This window comes from Salvia miltiorrhiza, chromosome 2, assembly GCF_028751815.1.
Source record: "Salvia miltiorrhiza cultivar Shanhuang (shh) chromosome 2, IMPLAD_Smil_shh, whole genome shotgun sequence".
NCBI lineage: Eukaryota > Viridiplantae > Streptophyta > Magnoliopsida > Lamiales > Lamiaceae > Salvia > Salvia miltiorrhiza.
In genome coordinates, this window is record NC_080388.1 from 35,680,186 (window position 1) to 35,685,534 (window position 5,349).

The window sequence follows — 5,349 nt, forward strand, 5'->3', positions numbered from 1 at the left end:
ATATTTTCACCACGCCGCAAGTATACGGGTAGTTGTAATATATGGAAGCAAGGTCGTATCCCACAAGGATTACTAGTTCAATCAAGTGATTATCCTAATTCATTATGCTAGAGCTATTTAGACTAAACGAAGGAGTGATTGGTTTGATTATGTAACTAAATACTTAACAAGTGTAAAGACAAATAAAAAACAAGTAAGCAAAGTGGATTAATAAGATGATTAAGGCGATTTAGGGACTAGGCATCGATGATTAAGCAAAAGACTTCAATTATAGCTCAATATTAATCTTGACAATCCTAATTATCTAGAGTGATCTCCCAACTAGTTCTAGCCCCCTCCCGGACGACTAGAGCGGTAGATTACGGGTCATAGTTGCCGTCCCCGGTCAACTTCTAACCTATAACTCCCAAAAGCACACAAAGATCGACATACTCTCACCCAACTCTCAACCTCCCGGTTATCGAATTGATATGTTTCAAACACCTTATCTATTGCAATTATCCTCTCCCGATTCAAAGTGCAAATTAGAAATGCATAGAATGTGGCCAACAATCCATACAAGAAATAAATCAAGGGTTTGAAAAGATAATGTGCAAATGAACAAACAAGATTTATATTGAGCATAAATAATCAATCCATTACAATAATCATCTAGCCTAATCCCCAAATCAAAGAGAAATTTAGCCTAACATGTTCAAACACAATAAATCAAAGTTAAAGGTGTACATAATGAAAGAGAGAGTAAGAAATGACAAATCCTATTTATGAGCTTCTTCTTCCTTCTCTTCTCTTCAATGGTCTTCAATGGTAGATGGGTGTGTTAAAGGAGGCTAGGGTTTTTGTGTGTGGAGTGTTGGGGAAGATGAGTGATGGAGAAGAAGAATAATGAGAGAAAAAGGGGAAAAATGGGGTTTAAGGGCTGAAAAACGCGACTCCGCTCTTTTCCCGCGGTCATGGCCCGCGCCCGTGGTGCTCAAACGTGGGCGAAACTCAGTGAACCCGCGGTCCCGCCCCGCGGCCGCGGGTGGTGACCGTGGGGGGACCCGCGGTCCCAGCCCGCGGCCGCGGGTGGTGACCGCGGTACATCCCTGGACTTGAGCACTTAGCCCGCGGTCCCACCCCGCGGCCGCGGGTGGTGACCGCGGGCGATACCTTCCCCACGACGCGTGACCGCGGCCGCGGCCTCTGTGCGCGGCTGACTTTGTCGGCCCCGTTCTCCCTCGTCCGAGCTCCGATTCGGGCGCCGTTCACGCTCATGGATTCCTCTCGAGACGTACTTCAATCCTATGCTCTCACAATTCTCCAATCAACTCTTGATTTGCCCTGAAAATACTCAAAAACTATACCAAGCAATCAAAACTTCATAAACACTCAAAATTGGGATACAAACACATATATGCAATCAATTCATGGGGAAAAATGACAACAATTCGTGTGATATTGAGGTATGAAATCCATGTTTGTCAACCCTCCAAACTTAAAACGTTGTTTGTCCCCAAACGACAAAAAGAAAGAAATAAAAGTAAACAAACATGTAAGCATGAATTGATGTCATTTCAAGGGCTTCAATTTTTTTCAAAATAATTCACTAGTGTATCACAAGTAGATATGCATTTCAAGAAGTCACAAGTGATAGTAATTTCAACATTATAGCCTCCAAGCTTGAATCCTCACAAGGTGGATGTTTCAATGGTGCACTCAACTCTCAAGTGTTTAGAATGGACGTGTTTGCACTCAACTTGAAACAATGCATGCAATCTACCATAAGCTTGCCATTTATCCTAACTCTTTATACTTCAATGTGTTATAAATAAAGATCAAAAAGGGCTTTCCTTGGGTTGTAATGAGGGTTCTTTGGTAAGGTGAGAAGTTTTTAGGCAAAGTGACTCATCCCACGATCAAATAATCATAATGAACAAATCGACTTCACTATTTCTCTTATCAAACATAAACCACAATCCCTGCATTTCATCCTTAGTGATATCTATCATGGCCATGATTCAAAAGGCAAATCACTCCCCTTTATGCTCTTTTATTCACATTCATTTTCATTTTTCATTTTGAGCTCATAGGGGACTAGTGATTTTCACTTAATCAAAGCTTGATAAGCACTTTCAATCATTTCCCAAACTTTTCTTCATCAAAGCAACCACCAACACTCTAGGTTCTACCCCTTTATTATTGGTTATTCAAAGAAAGGCTACAAGGCACAAAAGGGGTAAACTAGGATCATATGAGAATTTGGACACAATTTGAGTTAAGTGGCTAACAAAGATGGCCTTAAATCACTTCAATATTAACAACACATCTACTTTTATTTTCAAGAGAGGACTCATGGCAAGTTCTAGAGATCAACACACATGCTCAAATGATTTACACTCAAGAACAAAATGAGATTGTAAATGTATGACAATCAAAGGCTCAATTCTCACAAGCTCATTTCTTTTTCAAGTTCTTGGAGGTGCAACATTTAGCTCATCATCACAAGTTCAAACTCTTCATGCAAAATCAACAAGTGATACATAACAATTTCTTTTCAAAAACACAATCATATCATAAGCCCAATAACAAACAAATCATCCTCACAAAATTTGTTACAATTATCCCAACAAAAATCAAAACATCAAAAAAAATCTTTCAATTATTCAAAACATAACAAAAACACAATATGCAAAAACACAAGATAAACGAGACAACTAATCCATCTTCCCCCTCCCCCCAAACTTATTTCACACAAAGTGGAAATAAGGATGGAGGAAAAGAGAAGGATAAGTTGGCTCGGACTCACAATGGTACGGGCACGACTACGGTGGCGGGAAGGGGCCATGGAAGGCATGGAAGTGGCGCATGTGCTCTTCATAGCGGCGCCGCTCATCCTGTTGGTATTGCAAAAAAGCTTCATATTGCCTTCTTTGCTCTTCTTGGATTGCATCAAAGCGGGCCATGTTTGCGGCTTGGAAGTAGTCAAAGCGGCCCATCATCCTATCCTCAAATCCGACACCCCCTCCTGGATACGCCGGGGGTGGTTGAGGTATCTCACCACCTGGTTCAAATGCTTGCTCTTCCTCCTCGCCCTCGGGGGCGTGTTGTTGTGCATGTGTGTCTTGGAGGTGAGCAATGGTGGCGGCAAAGTGGGCGGGCTGACGCATGCCTAGGTTAGCGGCCTCCCCGGGGCCCATGATGGTGGTAAGGGCCGGATTGGGCAATGGGAAGTACACATTGCCGTTGTCGCCCTTGAGGATCCACAAAAGCTGTCTCCCGGAGGCGAGAAAGTGTTGTTGCACTAGGCAACGTCGGTCGAGGAGGATGTCACGGGAGATGGGGTCTTCTTGAATAGCCACCCCAAGATGTGTCGCTATAGGGGTGATCATGCCTCCAATGCATATTTTGCCCCCTCTTGTGTGAGCTTGAGATTCGAATTGGTCGGCCAAAAGACACCCAAGAGATAAGGAGATGTTGGTGAGGGCGCCTTGAATGAGTAAGAGCTCATTCGACCGACAAAAGCCCACATTCTCCCGACCAAGGAAAGTGAACCCGAATGCCCGTTGGGTAAGGCGGATAACCGGGTTGCGCAATGACGCTGCCTTTGATCGCCGGGAGTCATAGCCTGCAATCTCCTCCACGCCTCGAAAGTGACATCGTTCCCACATACGGGTGGGATTGAACTCTAACCCACCGGCGTATGCTCCTCCTTGGGGGCAACCCAAAATCTCGTCCAACTCATCAATAGTTAACTCTCGGGGCTCATTCCCGAGTTGGAAAGAGATTCTTGATGGAGCTCCGTTGGACTTGATGAGCTGGAATGTGGAGAGGAACTCAAGAGTGAGCCCTCGGTATGCTAACCATCCCCCAGTGATTACTCGCCGCCATCCGCCTCTATCCGCCAAAGACCAAATGTCTTCGGCTATTCCCATGGCCTCGATAGTTTCCGAGCAAATATACCGGCATTGCCGGTGAGGAATGGCACAAAGTTGCTCCCAACGTTCGCGGGAGTCCGGAGTAGGAAGTCGAATCCCATAGAATTGAGGAGTGTGCCGAGTGATAGTCACCTCATCGGCACGGGAGGTACTGGCCTTCCCCTTTCCTTTGCCCTTTGTTACACGTGGTGCCATAGCAAAATGTGCCTACAAAACCAAGTGTGAGTCTTTATTTGACACAACAAACGACAACAACAAGATACTAGAAAACAACTTAACAAAGCAAATTAGCCCGGGAAACGGGCGAATTCTTATTCTAAAAGCACATAAATTTATCACACCATCACAATGCATCTCACAACAACACATAGCATCAAAATCAAGCCCACAATCACCAAAAACTCCCCCCCAAACTTAGACATTTATCTACACCCAACACAAGCAAATTCTTAAGCAATAATGTCAATTAAGCATAAATTCACCGATTAAATTGCAATTAAATGAAAGACCCATCATCCTAGACATGCATAGAAGCAATTAAAATCATCAATTCAACAATGTAGCACAATGTAGGAAAAATCCTAATTTTGAGCCCTAATTGCATATAAACATGTAGAATGCAAAATATCACAAAATAATCGGTAAAAATCTTCTAAATCATGCTTAGAATGTAAAAATGAAGGAATGAGAGCAAGTAAACATACCTTGTAGTTGGATTTGGAGGTGAAAGTAGAGAGGAGAATGAAGCAATTTTCGTGGGTGTGTGAATAGAGAGTGAAAAGTGAGGGAAAAAAAAAAGGGTGAAAAAGGGGTTAGAAACCCGAGTCAAAGCAGGTCAACGCGTGGCCAGGAGGCCCGCGGTCCCGCCCGCGGCCGCGGGTGGTGACCGCGGGACATCCCTGGATTGCGCGTTTCGCCCGCGGTCCCACCCCGCGGCCGCGGGTGGTGACCGCGGGCTCCCTGGGAGTCCTCACCTCTGAAAAATTCAATTTTTATGCGTTTTTCTCTCAATTTTTTTTTTTTTTTTTTTTTTTTAAGATAAAGGGAATTAAACTCACAAACAAAAGAAATCACACACATATAAAAATATATACATAGATGAATATATAATACCTATGTATATGTGTGTTTATTGAACTTGCAAAAATTAAAGATACCTTGTTGGGGTGCCTCCCAACTAGCGCTTAGTTTAACGTCGTGAGCTCGACGTCTTCATGATGGTGTCATGTCTTTGGTTCGGCGAGAATGATGACGGACACTTTCTCTCGTGGCTCGGCTCGAAAGTATGCCTTAATGCGTTGGCCATTCACCACAAAAGTGCGTCCATCGTTGCCCTTCAATTCAATAGCTCCATTGGGGGAGACCTTGTTGATGAAGAATGGGCCCGACCATTTGGACTTGAGCTTTCCCGGAAAGAGTGAAAGGCGGGAAT